At 37.4% G+C, this 25,908-nt stretch overlaps 1 long non-coding RNA gene and 1 pseudogene across 1 annotated transcript; both read right to left on the bottom strand.

The window, feature by feature from the left end:
* Positions 1-9,262: 9,262 nt before the first annotated feature.
* Positions 9,263-17,308, bottom strand: LOC112200916 (annotated as a pseudogene).
* A 2,665-nt stretch (positions 17,309-19,973) lies between these two features.
* LOC121052939 lies at positions 19,974-22,507 on the bottom strand. Its single transcript, XR_005810313.1, has 3 exons — positions 22,443-22,507; positions 21,859-21,992; positions 19,974-20,202 (listed from the first exon to the last, which is right to left on the bottom strand). It is a non-coding gene; the product is annotated as an uncharacterized LOC121052939 (long non-coding RNA).
* Positions 22,508-25,908: the final 3,401 nt, after the last annotated feature.

Genomic DNA, 25,908 nt, shown 5'->3' with positions numbered 1-25,908 from the left:
TGATCCCATCAATGTCTGCGGCACGCTTAGCGATCGTCTCTTTGTGTGTGGTGAGTAAGATTCGGGTCTTTGTTTCCTCGTACGGAAATGCCACTTTCAAAGTGTCAATTGTTGGGAAATTTGGTCGATATATGGTATTTTCGTCATCAGATTTCGTTTCCTACAAAATTCCACAAATACAATATTTTATTAGTAAATAAATATAATCACATTAATGCCATAATAAGCTGAAAATAGAAGATCAACACTTATCTTTTAGATTTGCGAGTCGCCACCAAATGATTACACTTCAAAAAGAGTTGTTGAGGCGTGTAAACACTGCCCTTAAGAGTAGATTTCGCCCCTCGGAGACAATGTCTCGGTGTAGCAGGTTTGTGGCGCCCTACCCTCTAGGGTACAACAACCGTTAATCCTTGTAAGCGTACACTCGCAAACTTAGATCCTAGAAATGCTTGATTTTTCCCTTTGGCATTATGGAAGATCAAGAACAAAGCACACTCTAGAATATGTATGAACTCACTAGAGAAATGGCTAGGAGAGAACTATAGAAGATAATGAATTTCATTGTGTGTGTAAGAGCAAGAAGTGACAGGTATATATAGTAGATGAAAATACTTAGAGATATGATGCAAATTTAATAAGATAATTATTGGAATATTGTAATTCCCATAACCTTAATATGCCATAATATTATGACCATAATGAAGTAGTAACGTTTAAGTATAAATGTATAGTAAATAGTTTTTCAAAACATTGGGAGTTACACAAAGTATTTTGAAATACACAATCAAAATTTCCAACAATCCCCCACATATTTCAAAATACGGAAGCTGCTAAATAAAAAAGGAAATTATACAGTGCCAAAGGAAAATGAGAATCCAATGCTTCTGAACTGGTGTCTTTTGGACTATGAACCAGCCATAGGATAAATAATTGTGATCCATAGAAATTTGGTGAAAATTAAATTTTCTATGAACCAAAATTTCTTAATATGAATCAGAGAACTACCATCCACACTGAACTCTCGAAATCAAGCATTTTCCGCGGGTGGGCACGAATAGGCCATGCGCCCCTACCTGGATATTCATGAGTGCTCTAGAAGACTTGCCCAGTTTCATAGGAAGCGGCCCCACTTCCACACTCATATAGGTAAGTCCATCAAGTGTGTACTGGAATCAAACACACCACCCATGTGTAAGGGCTATGGTACTTATTAAGAACAAAGTTCATCCTTATACGTTCCAGTTAAAGCACTATCTATGCACCATAGGTGTGATGACCTGGTTTTCTGTTATTTAAATTTGGTATTTAATAATGGACCAGTTGTACGAATAATTGTTAGTATGCTTTATTCGTAGGTTGTATGTGGAGTGGAATGGTTTTCGTACGTATAAATATTTGAATTAGGGGGTCATGTGAAGTTTGACTTTTTATATGTTGGGATTCTTGGAAAACTTCCTTCACGAAAGTTGTAGAGCGCATCGATACGAGTTCGTGGACATGCGGAACGCGTAAATCGGAGTTCGTATGAGAAAGTTATGGCTAGCGGAAGAAGTTTCCGTTTTAGTATAAATAGGGGAAATCAGAAATTATTTTCATTTTCCTCATTTCCTTTTCCGGAAACCTTCCTCTCTCTCTCTCTCTTCTCTCTCGGTCGATACCTTCGGTATCGAAGATTTCTGTCTGACCCGACCCGAAACCGGTCGACCCGACCCGACTTTTCCGGCGGACTGCGGCTGTCTCCGGCGACGAAACTTTCCAGACAGGTTCGCCTCCTCCTCCCGGTCGTCCCTGTGGTGTTCTCTAGCGACGAGATCCACCGTGTGCGGCGCTGCAAGGCCGTGCAGTTAGTGTTTTCGGACCCGGCCGGAAAACACAACTCCGGCGACTTCACGGCTTCATGCTTCCTTGGTTGAGTTTAGAATAGGCTTCCTGATCGATCTATGGTGTTTTTTTTTATCGATTTACGTGGAAGTCGGTTCAACTCAGTTTGAGCAATAATCCAAAGCTTGTGAGGTAGTTTTCGATCCCTTAAGCTTGTTTTCTGACTTCGATCCAGTTATGAAAGTTCACAAGCATGCTTAGATGAAGCTTTTTGATGTTGGGAGTTTTGTGAAATATTGAGTTTTGGCCGGCGGCGGTGCGCCACCGCCTATGGCGGCGTTCCGGCGGTGTTCCGGCCATGTATGGGACTGTTTGTGGTATTATATATGTTCTAGTTGTTGATACGAGCGTTTCGATATATAATATGCAAATTTTGGAGTTCGTATGAAATTGTTATGATTTTTACAGTTTCATACCGATCGATTTATTCGATCCGTGAGGATTCGAGCGCCCGATCGACTTGTGGTTTGGTCACATCGATCGTGGACGTATTCCGAAGACTTTGGGAGGTCTCGGATGTGGTTTTGCCTCGATTGGCGCCACTTTGGGGGTTTTAGTTCAAAACAGGGGGTTTCGAACTTAAATCATATGTAAATCGTCACTAAATTGGAAACGTATGTGAATAGGTACTTGACGAAGTACAGTGGACGATTATTTGTGAATTGGCGGCTTTGCGTTTTGTTGAAGACGCAGCAGGAGTTCGAGGTGAGTAATCTCACAAGGTTCTTTAAGAACAGAATTACCATTATTGTTTCAGCGTTAATCATTTAAATGCAAACTATAGTTGGTATTAGTAGGCATTCCTGAGCGAATGTCTATGTATATATATATATATATATATATATATTTACGTGAAATATATATATCATTGCGGATGATTGTGATGAATAATAATATGCATGATGATGTTCATATTATTGTTGAATGTGGCTTTTCAGGAAACAATATTGTGGAAAAAGATGTTTTCTATTGTTTGAAAAGTATTGAGCTTGATGTTACATTTTTGAGTCAAGCATGACTCATTTTAAATGTATTGGTCCTTGTACCAAGGGTCACAGATGGTGAGCAGGAGTTAGGAAAGCCGAAGCTAGATGTTATAACGTTTTTAGGTCGGTTGCGACTTATTTAACATTTAGCTTTAAGACCAGATAGGGTCAAAGAATATTACATATCACAGATGGTGACAGAGCACAGATGGTGACAGGTTACAGACGGTGACCTTGACGTTGATTTCATGACCAGACGGGGTCTGAAGATCATGTGTCACAGATGGTGACAGAGCACAGATGGTGATAGAGCACAGATGGTGACCTAAATGTTGATTTTGAGACCAGACGGGGTCTGAAACCACATGTCACAGATGGTGACAGGTCGCAGATGGTGACCAAGGCAGGAAATAGGTAATCACGTCTGTAGTCGAACGAGTGATTACGATTTCAATAGAGTTCTAGTTTATCTGCCATGATAGCTTATGAGAGTAACGGTCGAGGTTGCTTGAGACTCATAGGTACGTAGTTTAAAGGAGAGTTCCGATGGTATTCTTCTTTAATTGTCTAGATGAGACTTGAATTGCTACTTGATGGTTAAGTTAGCAAATAGAGCATGGTCATAGCGGTGACTCATGTTGTCCTTTCTTTGGAAAGGATATGGAATGTTAGAAGGAATCATGGCTGCATGTTTCCTTAAGTAGATTGATGTGAGTTGTTGATTGATGTTCATGAGTTACTCATACGAGCTTTCATAAGCTTATCGGGTTTTGTTGTGTGGAAACCCGATGCACCATTCTTTTGGTGTAGGGGTTAATCCTGCAGGTCAGGAAAATCGTGGCTGAAGCTGAGGTAGCTACAGGCAGCTGAACGGTTAGGAAGCAAATTTTGTTGGCTTTGCCATTGTTATGACTTCCGCTATGTAGTAAGCTCTGAGGAGCATTTACGCTTTATTTTGTGATGACAATTTAATTCGTAAATTTGTGTAATATATAACTCTATGGAGCGAGTGTATATTAACTCGGATGGTTTCAGGGCATCAGTATTTACTCGTTATAAGGAAAGATGTTCCAGGTATTTGTATTGATGACTGAACATTCACGCATGTATAATTATGGGATTATATATATCAATTTTCATGTGTGTAAAATCAGGGGCGTGACAATAGGGATAGACTCCAAACTTTATTTTGATAGTGCACCTCTGATCGACAAGTGACTTGTTGTTACCCATATGAACCTACTTCCTGGGATCGCCATTCACATAGGTTGGGTTACCATCACTCTTGATCTTTGTTATAGGCATAGTCTCATCCCCCTTGATGTATTAACCACCAGCTTCAGCCTTTGGTCTAGTGGTTTTGTCAGAGTATTGGCCAAAATCAACTCTGACCTACACAACTTATTGAATAATCTCAACAATAAGTAATCTTTATTGGGTTTTTAGTTATCCAATCTCATTTAAATATAAGAGCCTTTTTTTTTCTTATTTTGCCTTGACCCCCACATTTTTGAATCTGTCTGGCTCATATATACAAGCAAGATAATATCAAGCCATATATATTTAGGCAACGAATCTTTGCATGTCAAGGACTTGAGAATTTAATAGGCAACAGTATTTACCGATTTCGTGACTTCGGATACTTTAGTCACCCCCACATTTGGAGCCATCAAGTGTCTCTTAATTCTTGATCAAAATTAAATTTGATCATGGAGATACATTGAATGTCTATTTTCTCAAAGCATAAACCGAAGGCAGCAATCAATGAGATAGTTTTTCAAGGCGTCAGCATAAGGGACAATATCGAGGTGTCAATGAAAAAAACTGCATATTTTTATTTGTTTTGGAGCAACATTGACCGAAAGGCAACGAAAATTAGAAAGGCAACCCAAAACCTTAAGGCATCATATGCAGCTAATCATCTTAGCAAATATGGCTAGGGAACCATATTTAGAGACTTGTTGTCTCTGCATTATATCCGAAAGCACCGATAATATGAAATCAGACAACTATTTTCTTGGTAACCAAATTCTCAAGGCAACCATATTCATTACCATTAAAGTATCGAGACAACCTTTATATCTAACCCATAGGATAGGGTCCGATTCATCATTCAAGATATAAATGAGGCAACACTTATTACTTATAACCAAACTTTAAGGCAACACTTTTTTTTTTCTTTTTGAGGACATCAACCGTAGGGACATTAATATTCCGAGGCATCAAATTGCCATAGGCAACCGTCGATGTAAAATTGTCAAAATAATTTCTCAATGCATTATTCAGGATAACACATTTATTTTTCAGGCAACCGAGGCATCATCTTAATCAAGAGGCAACGGAAATATTGACAGGCAACAACTTTATTATTTCCGAAGAAACAATAATCCGAAGGCAACACCAAGGAATAACTTTTCGAGTTATAACAGTAAAAAATATTTTAATGCATAGAAATAACTTTTCAAGTTATAATGATAAAGAATATTTTAATACATAGAAAATAGGCTAAACCATAAGGTTAATAGCAATTAATGATGCACAATAAATGGTACGAAAATAGTAAAACGATATTATATATAGCTATTGATATAGAAAAGTAAATGTGCAAAACGGTTAGTTTTTAAGTTGCATAATGCATTGAACAATGAAGTGAATGCAAATTAAACTAAAATTAATAGTTGTACACAACTTAAATTATCATTACACCATGCATTACTAACCCAAAATTGCACATTATAGAATCAACATTTAAATGCCAATTGAAAAATCATTAGCAATCAAAATTGACAACCATGCAAATTAAATGCAAAGAATAATTGTCATGGTAGAAGTTTAGAACATAATTTTCCAATATAATGCAGCAATAAACAAAGAGTAATTGTTTTAGGTTTCAGTGAAAAGACTTTCAAAAATCAATAATACTTTTGAAACTCTTCAAAACCATAATAAGCACGTTGAAAATATAAACCAATAAAGTGGTGAAGAGAAATGACTTATCTTCATGTCTAAGCATTCCACAAGGAAACATCCACCAACGATTCTACTCTTAAGATTGTTGGGAAATTTGGTCGATGGATGGTATTTTCGTCATCAGATTTCGTTTCCTACAAAATTCCACAAATACAATATTTTATTAGTAAATAAATATAATCACATTAATGCCATAATAAGCTGAAAATAGAAGATCAACACTTATCTTTTAGATTTGCGAGTCGCCACCAAATTATTACACTTCAAAAAGAGTTTAAGGTTGAGGTGTGTAAACACTGCCCTTAAGAGTAGATTTCGCCCCTCGGAGACAATGTCTTGGTGTAGCAGGTTTGTGGCGCCCTACCCTCCAGGGTACAACAACCGTTAATCCTTGTAAGCGTACACTCGCAAACTTAGATCCTAGAAATGCTTGATTTTTCCCCTTGGCATTATGGAAGAGCAAGAACAAAGCACACTCTAGAATATGTATGAACTCACTAGAGAAATGGCTAGGAGAGAACTATAGAAGATAATGAATTTCATTGTGTGTATAAGAGCAAGAAGTGACAGGTATATATGGTAGATGAAAATACTTAGAGATATGATGCAAATTTAATAAGATAATTATTGGAATATTGTAACTCCCATAACCTTAATATGCCATAATATTATGATCATAATGAAGTAGTAACGTTTAAGCATAAATGTATAGTAAATAGTTTTTTAAAACATTGGGAGTTACACAAAGTATTTTGAAATACACAATCAAAATTTCCAACATGAGTCCCGTGCCTCAATACTCCAAATGTCATCAATGACCACCAAACATCTCCTTTCTTGTTGCACGAGATGAAGCTTTCTAACTATTTCATAGTTGCTTATTTTTTCAATTACATTTCTGCTCTGTGAACTGAGTCTAGCCAAAATCGCTTCCCAAACATTTCCTAATTCACATCGTTGAGATATGCACACCCAAGCAAATGCATCAAAATGACGCCTAAATTTTTCATGATGATAAATCTGTTTTGCCCAAGTGGTCTCGCCCAAACCACCCATCCCCCAAATGGAAACAACTTGCAGAAAATTTTCACCTTCCACCAAATGCACAGCCAGATCCTTTGTGGTATTTTCTAGCCTAACAACACCACGTTGATTAATTGCAGAAAACGTTCGCCGCAGTTGTTGTTGTTGCCCCTCATACAAAGACGTAACACCTTCACTCTCCATTGTTATTTCCCTTATGTTATAGCTAGAGAAACTCAAACTCACCTGACTAACCCGGCCGTTTGGGATTGCTTCACTTTAAAAAAAATCAACTTTTGTTCAAAATTTTAAATTTTATTGTATTTGGTAAATAAATAAAAGGCAGCTTTAATTGAAAGTTTTAGGTTAGTGGCAACAGATTTTAGAAGCAGCCCAGAGGTTGCTTTTCTAAGCTGCTGTGGATCAAAACATGCTCTGCAGTTATTTTATGTACTAACAGCACTTTTAAAAATATTATTTACCAAACATGAAACTGTTTTAATTCACAGCTGAGTATTCTCACAATACAGCAGCAACAGTTTTTTTTTAAAGTCACAGCAATCTCAAACTAGGCCCAGTTTGGTATTGTTTTTGGAACCTGCTTTTGGTCCAAAAGTGCTTCTGGAGGAAAGTGAGGCTATTTGGTAAACTCCAAAATTGTTGCTATTGGGCGGAGCGCTACTGTGGGCAGCAAGAAATCAGAAGCTACTTTCAGTAGCTTTTGAAATTGGCTTTTGCGGAAGGCGGCTAAAAACAAGGAACTATTATTGAAATTAAGCGAACTACTTATTTTGTCCTTATCCTTTTCTAAAATTTACATTGAACCCAGTGCCTTTTCTTCGTCTGTGTGAGGCAATGCGATGGTTTTCTCCTCCTCCTCCTCTATTTGCCGTCAAATACTTGAGCATCATTCATACTCATGAGAAGAAATCTAGAGAGGCCCTCTACTTTACTCCTTCTCTCTCTGCTGTCACTGAAAATCTGAGGAGCATCATTCTTCTCATCAGAAACTGGAGAGAGGACTTCTATTTCTGATTGTCTTCTCCTCAATCCTTCCCTCTCTACGGTCATTGAACTCGATAGAGCAGCGCTGTCTCTAGATTCTAAAAGGTAAAATCTCTTACCAACTCTTTTACATAATTATTTGGTCTGATTTTAGATTTGATTTTTTTATCAAAAATCAAATCTGTTTGGTTTGGCATTGTTGTTCTGTTTTTTTTTTTTTCAATACCGATTCTGATTCTCAAAAGGATTGGGTAGGGAATTTCTGATAGATTTTTAATTACGTAGTTGTAGCTTCAATGTTTATATTAGTTTCTTGAGCTTAAAAAAAAAAAAATCCCTTTCTTGCATTAAGTTGCGACTTGCGGGAAAGCTATTAAGTTTCTGGGTCCAGCTTCAAAGTTTTAGATAGGAATCAATTTTCATTCTAGTAGTTGGTTTAGTTTTTCTCTTGCTTTCACACTTAATTACCAGTATGCTCTCGAAATGCACCTGGAAGTGTTCTTCTACTTGTTCTTGGCATTATAACTATGCAATTGATTGTAGCTATTGAATACATAGTATTAAGGTTATTGCTGCATTATGAAATCTATTTCCTTCTTATCAGACTTTGGCATATAATTTTACAAGAGTTTATTAGAAACGATCATCTCATCGTGCTCTACGTCTTGCATTGATTGGTTTTCAAATTTGGTTAAAGTTTGGAAGAATTGGTATTTGGAGTGGTTTCAGCCATCGCGGAAATACCTTTTCACGGTGGCTCCTTTCTTTTCTCTCATAAGATACTTTGACCATCGTCATAAATTTTTGACTCACCATCTTGATTGGGAAAAATTGGTAATTGGCTTCTATGCATCTTGATCACATCAGGCAGATTCGGAATGTCAAAAAGTTGTTAATCAAATGGGAAGAAACCGGTTCAATGGAAATACAGCATTGGAATTAAAAACTTGGCAGTAACATCTGTAGCCACAGTAAAGAAAGCTGATACTTTCCAAGGTAATGAGGTTGATGTTATCCATAGACAGCGAGGAAAGTATTACCGTAACGAAGATTTTTTTACTAATAAAAGTGGTTATTTGGGGAATTAAATCACTGCCCTTCTCCTTGAAAACTTGTGGACAGGAACGACCCACGCATTTGGGCCCCACTTCGGTGTCGCGTACGCCCGCATACTCCAGACGCACCCTAATTAACTGACGTTTAGTATATGGTAAATACGGGTCTTGCTATTACAATTGTGTTATCCTTCTTCGCTTTCCAAATGATGACCAAATTTCTATATCATCAACAAAGTCTTCTGTTACATTACAGTATAAAGCTTCATAAAATATATATTACATTGGTTATAAGTAATGATAGGAATACCATAAGGATAAATGTAGTCATGTACTGCAATGTGATTTGAAAGTGGCACAGCAATTATATTGCATTCTATTGGTTTTCTATACAATCCAGTAAAAATATATAATGTAATATATTTACCGGTTCATGATTCTGTCCAGATTGCTTTTATTTCTTTGAAATGATGCTCATCTCCCACTTGGGTTGTTAATCTCAGAGAAGATTGTCGCAGATATACATTTGACGGAATAGTTGGTGGCACAACTGTGGTCACTACTGCTTGTTTCAGTTTCAACATTCCTAGTAGTGCATTAGGTATTCCCTTCTGCACTCTGTTGAAGCATCAATGCAAGCTCAAGCTCCTTTACAACATCATTCATGGACGACCGTTCTGTCCCGTCATCATGCATGCAACTGATAGCTACCTCAGTGAACTTATTCAGGCAGTCGGCTGAAATCTTACCTCTCAAACTTGGATCAATGATTTGATCAAGGTCCCCGTTCTGTTGACAGATTTTGGCCCACTCAGCCAGGCTCACTTGCTTCAGCTCTTCTGTCTGAATCATTGCTGGCCTTGCACACAATACCTCAAACAACACTACACCAAATGAGTACACGTCTGACTTCTCAGTCAGACGTTGTCGGCGGTAGTATTCTAGGTCCAGATACCCAAAACTATCTTTCACCATTGTGCTGATGTGGGTTTTAGACATGTTAGTCGTGCCCTTAGACAGCCCAAAATCTGAAACTTTGGCCACCCATTTGTCATCCAATAATATGTTTGTGCTCTTCACATCTCAGTGAATGATGGTGCCCTTTGCACCACTATGAAGGTATTGCAACCCTCGAGCGGCGCCTATGCAAATCTGAAGTCTCTTCTCCCAGGGAAGAGGCGGGTTGTCGGTGCGGTAGAGATGGTCACGGAGGGTTCCTGTGCCATGTAATCATACACTAAGATCATCTCACCCTTATCAACATAATATCCAATTAATGAAACCAAATGGCGAAGACGGAGTTGGGAGAGCATCTTAATTTCGGACTTAAACTCGTGGGCACCTTGCGATGACCCTGGTTTCAGTCGTTTGATGGCAACTGGGGTGGCTCCACCATCAGTGCATCCTTTGATACGTTGCCAAATCCTCCAGCTCCAATAATGAATGTATCATTGATGTTTTTGGTGGCGGTTGTGATCTCTTCCAGCGGAAAGTGACGACACAAATTAGTAGGCATAAATTGTTCCGGGTTCATTGTTGGCTTTGTCATTGTTTGCCTGGAGCCAGACCCAGAGTCCTTTAATTTCCATCGTTGCCTCGAAACCAAGAATTTGAGAACAGAGAGCGTAATGAACCCGGCAACTACACCGGCAATGATAGCAACCATGGGATTCGACTTCTTATTTTCAGTATCATCTAGGTTTTGTGACGTGGGCTGCGATCATCTAGGTTTTGTGATAGGGGTTGCGGTTGTGGTGGATCGAGGTTGGGTCCGGTGAGATTCCTACTCGAGTCACTGAGCTTGAAGATTTCCAGCCCGTTCAACATGGCATTGCTGTAAGCATACCCAATCAGGAGCGTTGGAAGTACCAGAAATAAGTCAACTTTCTTCTGGATTCCGACCGGAGGCATGAACATGCTCACAACGTAGTCTCTATAAAATGGATTCCTATTTGCTCCACTCCATCGGATGACATCTACACTTTGATTAGCCATGTAGATTTGTAACAATCAGTCGCTGTCTCCAATCTCATAGAAATAGAGTCTCACCAGGTAATAAAACTTGGGATCTAAGGGAAATACCCTTGTGAGGTTATAGGTCTCGTAGGTGGTTTCGTCCCACCTAATTGACCGACCTGTTGTGTAAACTGGTTTTGGAGCAGAGTATTTTGGAACTTTGATGAAGTTGAGCTCCATTGCATCTTTTCGTAGTGGCAAGCTGAATATTTTACTTATATTATCCAAATAAATTTGGTCGGCAGTGTCCCAAGTCCGGTACATTCCGGTGTCTGCGTTCGGCGAGATGGGGCCTCTGCCGATGTTGAGTCGGTACACCATCTCCAGAGCTGTATTGTTTCCCATCGGATATAAGCCTACGAGGGCGTTTACCACTTTAGCTGAAGAAGTATTGTAAAGACCAGGGGGCATGGACAAGATTTCGATTCCGTTGATGAAAGCATACGCATTTTTGCTTGGTGTGAAGGTGTTGGTGAAATTACAATAAAATTATAATTTCTATATGAGAAACTCGTTGACAAAAGGCTGAGGCGCGGGTATCTCGCTCTCTTTAAGGAGATTCAAGCCCTCTGCGGAACAATGCCGGTGCACCAGAAATCTCTTGACTTGTCCCCTGCAGGATACAACAGCCCAACAACAAGTTGTGTGGCTCACACCAATCTGCACAAATTGGAGGAACCCAAAGCTCCACCAAAAGAACACCTTTCTTTGGCCAAAAAACACACAAGACACTTTGGGGGATTTTGGAAAGAAAATTAATGGGCGAATAGTAGTGTTTCGTAACAATATTACGTAAAAGCAAATGATCTGTTTGAGCATGCAACAAATGGTTCTATTTATAGGCTCTTAGAACACTCCCTACCATTAATAGGGTAGTAACCAAAAGCCATAGGTTACAAGAATTAAAACCCAAAATAAATCAAAATAAAACACCATGAGTTACAAAAATAAAATTCAAAATGAATTCTGAATTTAAACACACAAATAAATTCAGATTTTAAACACAAAATAAATTCACCCAAATTTAATTTCAATAATAAATAAAATATTAAAATGTAACAACATTCCCCCACTCATTTTAATATTTTAAAAACAAATATAAACCAAAGTTACCGGCCAAAGACAAACCATTATGCGTCATGAAGGTGTGCTCTGCATTGAACCTTCACTTAGTGAACCAGCAATCCCTACTCCAGAGTTGATAGTGGTCTCAGACTTGAACTACAACTGCTTAAGGGAAAATAAGAACTACTGCTCACACATAATAATTCAGGTGTTAATATGAGCTTTATTAGCTAGCACGTTACGGCCTTGTGCTTATCCCGGTTTTCATGAGTATATTTCAAGAATAAGCCCAATTCTTATAGAGAGCGGCCCCACTCTCACACTCATATAGGTAAAATCCGTCAAGGATGCTCTTGTAACTATAACATCCCACTCATATGAGCTACAGATTTTATTAAGAGTTTTAAGTAAACTCAACCTTCATATACGTTACAAGATTAATGCACTTACATCATAGGGATGAGTAAGAAAATATAGTGCATTTTTCTTACAACCACCTTATGATTCGTTTTTCCCATTGAACCCAGTTTTTAGGATCTCTAATCACCGGGTTGGGTGTCCTCATATATGACTCATGACGATATGGGCTTCAATCCCATCCCCCTCGATGTATTCCAGACCTTTTCTCTTGCCAAGCCCTTAGTTAAAGGATCTGCAAGATTATCACATGATTTAACATAATTCACATTAATAATTCCATCACTCAAATATGATCTCACAGTACTGTGCTTTCTTCTTATAGGTTTGGATTTACCGTTATAATAACGGTTATTTACTCTACCAATAGCTGCAGTGTTATCATAATGAATCAATATAGGTGGTATAGGTTTTTCCCACAAGGGAATTTCATGCAATAAATCTCTCAACCAATTTGCTTCTTCACTTGCTGAAGCTAGAGCAATAAGTTCAGCTTCCATGGTTGAATTAGAGATTATTGTTTGCTTATTTGATTTCCAACAAATAACACATCCACCTAATGTAAAAATATAACCAGTGGTAGAGAGAGAATCATCTGACAGAGTATTCCAATCGGCATCACAAAAGCCTTCAAGTACAGCAGGATATTTTTTTTTATAAAATAATCCATAATTTTTAGTACCAAGCAAATATTTCATAACACGCTCAATTGCATGCCAATGTTCTTTACCTGGTTTACTTGTGAACCTGTTAAGTACTCCAACTGCATATGCAATGTCAGGTCTAGTGCAATCAGTTGCATAGCACAAACTGCCAATTATACTACATATTCCTTTTGATTAATCACATCATTTTCACTTTCAACAGGAAATAAGTGAACACTAGAATCAAAAGGAGTAGACACATGTTTGTGGCTAACATAATCATATTTCTTCAAAATCTTCTCAATATAATGTGACTGATCAAGAAAAATACCATCACATGTTTTTGTTATTTTCATGCCCAAAATAACATTAGCCTCATCAAGATCTTTCATATCAAAATTGCTCTTAAGCATAGTTTTTGTCTCATCAATTACATGCAAATTTGAGCCAAAAATTAAGAGATCATCCACATAGAGGCTAATAATAACATGTGAATTTTTCCAAGATTTATAATATATGCATTTGTCACATTCATTTGATTTATAACCATTTCCAATCATGCAGGAATCAAATTTTTCATGCCACTGTTTAGGAGCCTGCTTTAAACCATAAAGGGATTTAGATTACTTACATACCTTGTGCTCTTAACCAGGTTTTATAAAACCTTCTGGTTGGTCCATATAGATCTCTTCATCTAAATCACCATTTAGAAAAGCTGTTTTCACATCCATTTGATGAATAATCAAATCATGAATTGCAGCAATAGCAATCAATAATCTAATGGATGTAATCCTTGTAACCGGAGAAAAAGTATCAAAAAAGTCTAGATCAGCTTTTTGCTTAAAACCTTTAGCAACAAGTCTAGCTTTATATTTGTCTACACTTCCATCCGGTTTGAGCTTTTTTCTAAGGACCCATTTACACCCAATGGTTTTAAAACCTGTTGGTAAATCTACTAATTTCCAAGCATTATTAGAAATTAGAGACTCCATTTCATCATTCACAGCCTCTTTCCAAAAAATTGCATCTGGTGATGATAAAGCTTAATGTAAAGAAATAGGATTTTCCTCAACATTATAAACATAATAGTCAGGGCCAAAATCTTTTTCAACTCTAGCTCTCTTACTTCTTCTAGGTTCATTTTCATTAGTTTCTTGTATATGCAAATTAGAAGAAGAAGAACTAGGTTGTGAAAAAATATTTTCTCTAGATTCTTGACCCCCACTATTTTTTGATTTAAAAGGAAATTTTTCTTCATGAAAAATTGCATCACCAGATTCAATCACAACATGATTTTCAACATCAAGAAATCTATAGGCTGTACTATTTAAAGCATATCCAACGCAAACACAAGTAGTAGCTCTAGCACCCAATTTTGGTCTTCTAGGGTCAGTTAACCTCACAAAGGCTAGACAACCCCAAACTCTAAGATAACCCAAATTTGGTTTATGCCCCTTCCACACCTCAAATGGTGTAATTTTTGTATTTTTATGTGGCACTCTATTCAACACATAACAAGCAGTTAAAACTGCTTCACCCCAAAGATTAGAGGGAGCACCTGAATCAATCAACATGGCATTTGTTAACTCAATCAAAGTTCTATTTTTTCTTTCTGCCACACCATTAGATGCAGGAGAATAAGGTGGAGTAACTTCATGAATCACTCCTAAAGATTGAACAAAAGAATTGAATTCAGAAGAATCATATTCTCTCCCTCTATCACTTCGGAGTCTTTTAATTTTTCTACCGAATTGATTTTCAACCTCAAGGAGGAACTCTTTAAATTTCGCAAAAGCATCACTTTTATTTTTCAACAAATAGACATAAGCATATTTAGAACAATCATCAATAAAAGTGATAAAATACATGTTACCTCCACGAGTTAAAATTCCCTCAAATTCACACAAGTCTGTATGAATTAATTCTAATAGCTCGGTATTCCTTTCAACATTTTTGTGAGGCCTTCTAGTAATTTTTGCTTTACTGCAAGTCTCACATTTTTCAAAATCTTTTTGCACTGAAGGAATTAAACCCAAGCTACTCATGATTCCCACATATCTACTATTTATATGACATAAACGTGCATGCCAAAAATTCAAAGAAGATAGCATATAAACTGAAGTAGATGCTTTATTATTATTCTCAACATTCAATTTGAACATGCCATCACAAGCATAACCTTTGCCCACAAATACACCTTTTTTGGTGATCACATATTGGTCAGATTCCATAGTTTGTTTAAAACCAGCCTTATTAAGAAGATAACTAGACATCAAATTTTTTCTCATGGAGGGTGTATGCAACACATCTTTCAAAGTTAGCACCCTACCAGAAGTAAATTTGAGTTCCACCTCACCAATTCCAAACACATGAGTAGTATGTGAATCTCCAAGCATAACTGTTTTGGGCTCCTTAAAAGGAATGTATTTCTTGAACCAATCTTTATCATAGCAGATATGCCTATTAGCACCACAATCTGCCCACCATCCTTCAACACTTTGAACCATATTTACATCAGTTATCATTGCCACATATGGTTCTTCAGTGACGTGAGCTTGAGGAACAGCCTCACGTTTTCGATAATTGCAATTTCGAGCAATATGCCCACTTTTGCCACAAACATAACAACAAGTATATTGTTGCTTATTTTCCGAAGGAGGATATTGGTTCTTATTCACATAGCTTGGTTTGTCTTTATTCTGTTGGTGAGGTTTACCAACTTTTTTCATATTTTTCTTCTTTGGCTGCATAAGAGAATTTTTATGAAAATGAGCATTGGGTATATTATTATTGGAAGATACTAAATTTACCTTGGAGGTGTCATTGTTTGTATATTGCATAAGAACATCTTGACCTCTTGCTTCCTCCTCAACTCGGATGCGAGTCGTTAAGGTTTCCAAGAAAATCTCTTTTTGTTTGCGACAGATGGATTTTTGGAACTCTCTCCATATTAATCTACAAAACTTCTCAATATTTCTTTGAATAATAGTGAGTAGTTTATTATAATCATAAACATTATATGAGAAATAAGTCAAGCGATAAAAAATAATATTTATACTTATCTTTCTCAAATTGAGATCTCCCATATTGTCAAACGGTTTCTCTTGTGCATGCTCCATCTTCATTTGAATCTCCTTAAAATTGTTGGTGAAATTATAATAAAATTATAATTTCTATATGAGAAACTCATTGACAAAAGGTTGAGGCGCGGGTATCTCGCTCTCTTTAAGGAGATTCAAGCCCTCTGCGGAACAATGCCGGTGCACCAGAAATCTCTTGACTTGTCCCCTGCAGGATACAACAGCCCAACAACAAGTTGTGTGGCTCACACCAATCTGCACAAATTGGAGGAACCCAAAGCTCCACCAAAAGAACACCTTTCTTTGGCCAAAAAACACACAAGACACTTTGGGGGATTTTGGAAAGAAAATTGATGGGCGAATAGTAGTGTTTCGTAACAATATTACGTAAAAGCAAATGATCTGTTTGAGCATGCAACAAATTGTGCTATTTATAGGCTCTTAGGACACTCCCTACCATTAATAGGGTAGTAACCAAAAGCCATAGGTTACAAGAATTAAAACCCAAAATAAATCAAAATAAAACACCATAAGTTACAAAAATAAAATTCAAAATAAATTTTGAATTTAAACACACAAATAAATTCAGATTTTAAACACAAAATAAATTCACCCAAATTTAATTTCAATAATAAATAAAATATTAAAATGTAACAACAAAAGGTGATCTCGAGTCTCCGTCCTGTCTCGATGTTGACACAGAATTCTTTGACCAGCTGGGACTTGCCGGAAGCGTCCGCGGTGACGGAGGGGTTGAAGTCTTTGAGAAGAGTTAAGCCGCCGTCATCGAGGAAGTTGAAGCGTTGGAAGTCCGGGGTGTATGTATCTGGATTGAAATGCAAGCAGATGAATTTTTGGCCTGGAGAGAGGGGAATTTTGTAAGTGAAGTTGGAGCGAGAGAGCCGAGCTGCGTTGTAAAGGACTTGGCTAGCGAAGGACGACGGCGGGGAACCTATGGATTTGGATGCGTTACCAATTGGGGTGAATTTTGAGTCGATATCTCTACTCCACTTTCTGTTGTCATTGGAGGTTGGTTGGCAGGAATTGCCACAGGCGAGGGTGATATTTTTGACCGAGATGTATGGTGGCGTTTGACCGGTGACGAAGAGAGTGAGGATGTGGAGCAACAAGTAGAGGTAGAGAGGACTGATGATTGGTTTCATTGTAGGTAGAGAGAGATGAGAGGGTAATTTTCTGATTCAAACAAAGTTATAATGCTCTATATTTAATCAGAACGATGGGGTAAAGTTTGCGTTAAACAAAACAAAAAAAAAATTGGGGTCTGTCATGGGTTGTTGTATAATATTGGAAAGTTCAGAGCTTTATTTTATAAAGCGTGTTCTATTATTGAGGAAGTGTTTTTCTTTGTTTACTTTTCTTTTTTTAGAAAATGATAACTTCATTTCTAAAGGCTAGAAAGCACATACATCAAATGCTATCTCATACCTAAAATCTAGATGGCACAAGCTGCCAAGCAAAAGACAAGTACATTCACTGTTAACACATATGCTCACTTATTGAGCCTAAAATACAAGAAACCAACTTCTCACTACTAACCCCCTTTGAAATGAAAACCTAGTCGCCTAGAGACCTTAATTGGTGTACAACTAAGTAGACTAAGGAGAAAATAATAGAGAACTCAATTTCTTGTAGTAGGCAAAGGAACCAAGAAAGTCTAAAGCTTTCCTTTGCCCTTATCTCTAGGGCTAGAACCTGAAACACCTGCTGCTGGGTAGGTGAGTCTCAGAGGGGCATTTCCTGCCTTCTTCCCAGAGCATTGGCTCTTATTCCTGCTGCCAAGCGGCCTACCCATCTTCTTCTTTAGAGTGACAAGGGGAGTATCATTGTCATCTCCAACTAATCCCAAAGCATCAGCCTGCAAAGTTGGAATTTTACCACCCAAAATGGTCTTGAACTTCTTTGGAGAGGGATCACAACCGCCATTCCTATCCCTTTTCTTCAAAGCCACTACATCTTGTTGCATAGCCTGCCATGCAGCTTCAGTTGTACCAGATCCAGTCGCAACCTTAGAGGCTAAAACCGAACACAAGGCCTGCTCCAAATCATGCTTCGTCTCTGGAGCTATGTTCTCACCATTACCAACAGTCGGGTTCGATATAGGAGGCGACCCGGAAGGAGAAGCAGCTGGGGGATTAGGGCGTTCGACTTGACGGATAGTTGGTTTCTTCTTCTTGGGAATAGATGAGGAAGTAGAGAAGAACTCATGCTTGTTCTGAATCGAGAAAGAAAACTAACCTCCAGAGGGTGACGGACCCGAAAAATTCAAAACCCTAGATGTCGATATTGTAGTATTCGGCTCCTCACATGGAATCCCAGCATGCGTGACCAGTCTGCACTGTGAACATCGCCCTTTCAGATGTTCAAATTGAAATTGAAGCACCGGTTCGACGCCAACATCCAAAAAAACCTTCCGCTCAAGCAAAAATGGTTTGGAGATATCATGGGTAAACAAAATCCGAATCACACCCTTCTTAAATTCCTTCTTGTCATAGTCTAAGAAACCACCCAAGAGATTGCCAATAAGAGTAAAATTCTCAGGTTCTTCATACAAAGGAGGAATCCCCGAAACTTTAACCCACACACGTAGATGCTTGAGTTGGGCTTCATGCAGAGGCTTTACGCCATCATTTTCTTCAAAGCATATAGGAGCTTGATCAAAAGACCAAGCCCCTCCCTGTAGTATCTTGTTCCGATCACGAATCAATTCAAAGGAGAACAGCAGGAACACATCACCAGCCTTTTCCTGAACCCTAAAATCCTTATCCACCATCCAGGTACGGTGGAAGTGAGCCTTGAAAGCTTTGGAATCCACTGGCTTGCGAGTCAGAGGCTTGCCAAGTAGAAAGGACTGAGATGACTTGCGCACCAAACCACCACCAATCTTACCCAGATCCGGGGCGCTACCACCCGTAGCAAGAGCAAGAGAAGCAGCAAAACTTGTTGTGACAGCTTCTATGGAGGCCATGGAGGGATGGAGAGGCAAGGAAGTGATAGCGAGGCTAAGGAAGGAGGCTAGGGCGCCGTAGAAAAAAACTAGGTTGAGAGGAAAACTCTCCTAGGGTGTTGTTTTTTAGTATATATTCTTTGTTTGCTTTAGTTGTCCAGTCCATTGTTTTAGTGGAGGTTTCCTTTTTCTTTTGATGAATGAGACTCAAGCTCTTGACCAAAATAGTATGTAAACGTGAAGAAGGTACTTGGGAATGGAAGAAGTTTGTTGTTGTTCTAAATTGAAACTTTTCTTGTACAGTTTTCGAGCAGTAGTGTGTTACTGTGTTTAGTGATTAAATTGACTTAAAAAGGTTTTGTTGTGTTGCATGCAGAGACTTGAATTTCTACCTTAGAAAGGGCCATGATGGAAGACTTGAGGCACATGATGGAAGACTTGTGTATACAATTCTAGGGTCTACTCTAATGTAAGATTATCAGTCATTCAGGAGAGAAGAACATAGATCATGCAACATAACTCGCCCGCGTGATGCTGAAGATTTGATTTTTCTTTCTCTGAATTGTATATGTTGTAGAATAATAGTCATAATCTAAAAAAAGGTTAACCAAAAATGTTTTTGTTTTACAGATTATAAGTTTATGCAATTGCAGACTAAGCTTTCTTTAATTTATAACACAACGGATGAGTCTATGAACATAAGTAATAAAACACAGAATGAAGCATTCGCCATATGGAGGTTTACAGAAATGATCGAACTACCAGCATGTATCAAGACCCAAAATCCATCACATCACAGCAAATGCCACTCATCAGGGTTCTTATTTTCATTTATCATTCCATTGGTATAGTCAGGAAAAGAACCATCTTCTATTTCTTCTGCACTTATCTCACATACACTAACAGCTTCGGAAGTTCAGATTGATCCTCTTTTGCTACAGCAAGTGAGATATTTGCGCCTCAAAGGGGGGTGTAGAAATCACTGCCCTTACATTTCAACCATGTACTTTCGCTTGGCATGAAAACAAAAGGAAATCATATGGGTACTTCAAAAGTACACAATCCCCAACATCCTTTTGCTCCCTCTTCTTGCTATAGACATGAACCAAGAAAATAATTTATTAGCTTAGTAAAAAATTTCTTTAAGTAGCCACAATTAACATGATTTTTCAACTTTTTCTAGACAGCTTAGAATAAAGTCGAACGTAAATGAAGGGTGTAATTAAAGAAATCATTCCGAGCATGAGGATTCTTATAGCCAACACTGAACACCATTATTCTCTATCGCGTAATGTATTATAAGTCTTGGCACTGAATGGTAAAAACCCTCCCATGAAACTGTGATCCCATGCATGCTCAAAAAACATTGTCAGAGTTCCATGATTTTCAAAGATGACAACGATCAATAATAATCCAAGTAGATTTTTTTTTTCTTTTTTTTTTTGGCAAAGAAGTCGGAACCTAAAAAGTGGAACTACCTATGACCAATGGAGAAAAGGTATGTACAGAGCTCCTTTCGCAGTTAATAACTTAATATGCTGTGCATGCAAGATTATTAGAAATTTTCTCTTCTTGAAAACAAAAATGCTTCTAGAATATACTATAAGGGAGAAATAATCGCCAAGTCCAACCAGCAAAAAAAAAAAAAAAAGAATCAAATAAGGGAGGAGTGAATAGCATATGAAAGAAACTTCAAATTCCTGTAGTCGAGTTTGCAAGATGAATTTCCTTTTAATTCGATCAGATTCATCTATGCACCACTTTTGTGGTTTTATTTAGGAGGTGTTTTTTCCATGTACGGCAAGTAGATAAATTCACCACTACCTTATCTGTTATTTAAAGTCCAGAACATGTTGTGAACTTAGAAGGAAAAACAGTCCATAAGGAATATTAGCAAATATACAGCTATAAACATTGTAAAGAAATTAATGCTGCAAAAAGGATACTAAATATGCAGCTATAAGCATTCTATTACATTAATGAGAAGACTGATCAAAACAAGTTAAAAACGATATCAAAACCTAAAAACAACAATGAAATTCGTATATCTAGGCATTCAAGATTGAAAATATCTAAAGTTCTTTGCTTGAGCATATAATCAGAAAGACTAATGTTTGGGTCTCAATATCAATGAGAAAGAACGGAGAGATTAAGCAAACAAAGCCATAAAGACATAAAGAAGAATTTTTGCATCATTCTGTGAAGCACAAAGACATAAAGAAGAATTTTTGTTATGATACTTTTATCACTAAAAAAATAATACTTTTAACATAAGCAAACAAAAGTAGGAAGAAAAACACAGACCTCTAAAGTAAGAAATCGATACTTGACACAAAAAAAAAAAAGAGTAAGAAATCGATATCTAGAAACTTGGTTTGGTGAAATCCTCAAGAAACTAATACGGCTGAGACGCTTCAAATCAAAATGAAAATCCGTTTACATAAGTGGGCGGGGTAAAGAAGATACAAAATGCAGCCACATATGCACACCAAATGTATCCATTCAATCCTACGTACGTGCATGGTTTTTATACAGAACCAAGAGTAAAGAAGTATCAATGCAACCACATATGAACACCAAATGTATCTATACAATCATAAGTGCATACTTTTTATACAGATCGAACCAAATTACACAAAAATGTGCTATTCTATATCCTAATTAAAGAGAACAAAAAGCTGATAATTAAGACATAGCCAAGAAGAGACATATGAAAATAAATAAAAATGAAAATGTAGTTTTGTTTACCTCATATACAGCTGGATCGAAGATGTTTAATTTCGAGATGGTTTTTTTTCTCAACAGCCTCCAACTTCTCTGGACTCATCAATTGTTTGGATTGACTTGCCATGATGTGTGCGGTGTGATAAGGACCTGCAAAGCTGTTTTTTTTTTTTAAATGAAGCAGTCAATAGCTCCTGAAGCATGAAATGTTTGATATCATTCTGTAAATATAGGATAGATTATTGTATGAAATCTCTAATCTTTTACTGACTTGTATTTAGTTTCAGTAAAACAGCTCATATAAATAAGGTGGATGGTCTAGATTTATAGGTACAAGAACAATCAGTATGCTTTACTTGTCATCGTTCATGTGTGATTATTATAAACCCCCACTAACATGCATTCTTAGCTATATAATTTAATCAGGAACAATAAACACTTAAATTTTTAAAGGTAGTCTTTCTTTTGCAAAGTGATAAACAATCGAAGATGATTGTGCATTACAATAAAGAAAGGTTCAATATCAGACTTGTATCCACTCTAGTTTTTTTTTTTTTTTTCTTGTGTAGATTATGATGAAACTGCTGATTGATTTGGTCAAGGAATACCTATATCTGAACCCAGAGTAGAAATCAACATTTGGATACAGCTTTCTCTTGACAAAATACTCATCGGATAGTGCAACTTTCTCTAAAGCAACAGCTACCTGCAAATGACATGAGATAACTGCACTCAGACTTTAAGGTGTTTATTCAATAGAATAAGAGTATGAAAAGCCAAACAGGGATTACAATAACTACATATTACCTCTCTTCTCTCTTCCTTTTCTGGGGGAGATTTAAAATGGAGATCAGAATTGAGTCATATGAATCCTGAAATATAATTATAGGCTGGAAATAATATGTTCTGAACCTAGCACTGAAAGTAAGTAAATTTCAATACTTGAGACCAATGCTAAAGTGTCATAAAAAACTTAGTGCACTTAACATCAAAATTCTTATATACTTCACCTGACAATACAATAACCAAGAATACATGCATATGCATTTTATAAGCTCGAGTTTCTTGGATATGCTCTAAACTTATGCTAAAGAAAGCAAGAAAGAAAGAACTAAAAAACAAACCAATATTACATATTGACTGTCAGAAAACTTTTCAATTTAATAGTTACCAATAGTTTAACAATATTCAGCTTACTTTGTCTGTGTTCTATAGGATCGTAATGTTAGTCAATTCTTGACTTTTTCCATATGGATCTCTACTTGGAACAGAAACAAACATATAAAGCAATAAAATTTTATAGAGATGATACAATCAATTATAGCTTTAAGTGAAAGAAGAGCATTCTTAATAACATTGAAAATTTGATAGATAACTTTGTTTTGTTCTTTCAAAGGATCTAATGCAATAAAACAGTCCAAAAAACTTCATACTCTTGGCCTCTTCTGCCCATCAATTACCATTTACCAGTATGCTAGGTCCTGCACCAGACCAAATATGTGATCATTAAAGTGTTCAGTATAACTCATCTAGGAAAGCACTCTTAATATGTCACTCACAGTCAAGAAAATCACAACCCAACAAAAAAAAGAAACAAATATACCTCTGAGCTCCAAAACCAAATGGAAAAACAGGAAAACCTGTAAATAAAAAATCACATACCAGTCAATCAAATGTACCAATTAGGTTCCATATTTTCCGCCTCAATTCTTAGTAACTATCCTGCAGCAGGTATTCGTTCAAAGATTAGAGTGAGAGAAATATGGGAGAAACTAAAATAAATAACTATGCATATATCCATAGACATTGAAACTGTGGAGAGACGAACAGCAAATCAAAAGCACACTTGATTGTACAGTAGAATAAATGGGAAAAACTTAGTGAAAGTCCTCAAAAACTAAGATTGTCGACAAGTGTTTAGTTCAACAAACATGTAAAATCAAAGAAAATTTCAACCCCAAGTAAAGTAATGTAAAGAATTGAACTTTGAAACAAGGATTGACCAATTGGAAGAGAAATTGCATACCCAAAGAACAAAGAAATGGGAGAGAAAAAGTAAAGCCCTTTTGTGTATTGTGTTCTTCTTCATCGTCTCTGCAAAACAATAAAAATTTCAGTTGTTTTCAGTGAATTAAAATATATATTAATTGCATGATACAAGAGTTTGATCTCTGTTCTATCTACCACATCCATAGGGAACGGAACTTTGCAGTGGATATTTTGGCAAAGGATAGTATCAACTTCTCTAGAGGAACAACTTTCTGGGATCAACCTCCCCCTCATACAGTTCAAACCCACCTTGATGATGTTACTGGCAGTGGCCATACTAGAGTTGTAGGCTCTAACTTCTTGTTCCCTAATTAGTTTCTTTCTTTCTTGGCCCTTTCGAGCTTCCTTGTAACCAAAATATATATATATATATATATATATATATATATATATTAATTGTATGGCTGCCAAGTCAGAATGGGTTTTGGGCCTATTACCATTGCACAAACACTTAGAATATGTAAAAGTAGTCATAGAAGAACTCAGAAACGACCAGAGAGACAATGTGGGTTTTACTCGATCATTTGATTAGCCGATGAATCCAAAACAATCGCAGTTAAAGCACACGAGTACCTGAATAGCCTTGTGCCGGTGAGCGAAGATGAAGCAACCTGAAGAGAGTTTTGTCACTTTATGAAGAGTCTTCGAGAGAGATTTCTGAAGAGTCTGACGTATGTTATATGGTTTGTGATTTTTGGATGGTAGGTTTCTCATCAAGCAAACACATCCAGTGTAAAGAGTAGTTCTGTGTAGGCTGAGATAGGTTAAATGGAGTAGAATCTCTCCCCAATGATAAAACAAGTTTGATCTTTTGTGTGAAAAACCTTTTTTCATAATTTTCAGTTGAATAGAGTTTCAAATCTCATCTATGTCAAAACATCTTACGACTAGTGCAAGGAAATCATACTAGCACGATTTCTCCATGATTCACTTATAATTGAGCCAATAGTGTTTGAACCCATAATGAGCATTTTGACCTGACAAGGCGTGTCTTGGAGAAATTGAGCCAATGTCAGTGGCTCAAGCTATATATTGTCGACAAGTTCGAAATATATTATTTAGAGGCTAAATAAAGCCTACCTGCAGAATTATGGAAGATTATGCAAGCTGCAAGAAAAGGCAAGCCCATGCGAATATATACTCCACCATTCAATTAAGGAATTCAATATGACATGCACGTGGGGAAACATTCAACTACATTTCATGGTGGCCAATAGGGAAAAACCTATCATGATTCCATTAGTGCTTAATTGGAAAACCTATCATGATTCCATTAGTGCTTAAATGGAAAACCCATCATGATTTGTTTAAGGCCAACCACTATGACATGGTAGCCTATATATAGAGGCTACAACGAAGTAACAACACACACAATTCATCAATTAATCTCTACAATTATCCAAGCCTCTCCAGAGAAACCCATCTCCTTCTCTTACCCGTGACCACACTCCAGTCCAAGAATCCTCAGGAGCCAACTGTCAGTGCCACCAAACCCTCTGTCAACGTGCTTTGGTCCTAGTCTCCTCCGGAGCCGACTGTAGTACCAATTCCATAACCGTTACTAAACCAGCCAAGCAAGGGGTAACGCCCTCGCAAACCAGCCAAGCTAAAGTCACGCTTTAGCAAGTTCTACCCACTTCCCAGTGATTTTCGCTCTGCTCGATCTACGACGTCGAGTATCAATTGTGTGATTTTGAAGAACCTTAGCAAAAGTCCTCACCACGAGGCACAAAGAATCCCGCGACGAGGTTGGTTCTCTCCTTGTCCACAATCGCTCAAAAGAAATCAGGTCAAGGGACACGCCCGATGACCACACCCAAACGGTGCTGGCACGGCCGCGCAGAAAAGAAACTGTTGACCTGCTGCAACAAAACTGGAGCCAAACATTTTGGCACGCCCAGTGGGACCTATTGCATAGCGTTTCTTCGCAATCGCAGCCATTGGGAAGTCAAGCGCAAACCCTTATCAAAAGTTTTACGTTAACTGCCTGAAACATAAGACCTCCAGTTACAGTCCGTACTCACG

This window comes from Rosa chinensis, chromosome 4 (genome assembly GCF_002994745.2).
Source record: "Rosa chinensis cultivar Old Blush chromosome 4, RchiOBHm-V2, whole genome shotgun sequence".
In the NCBI taxonomy this organism is placed as follows: domain Eukaryota; kingdom Viridiplantae; phylum Streptophyta; class Magnoliopsida; order Rosales; family Rosaceae; genus Rosa; species Rosa chinensis.
Note: the sequence above shows the minus strand (reverse complement) of the source record. Positions and strands in the feature narration are given on the sequence as shown.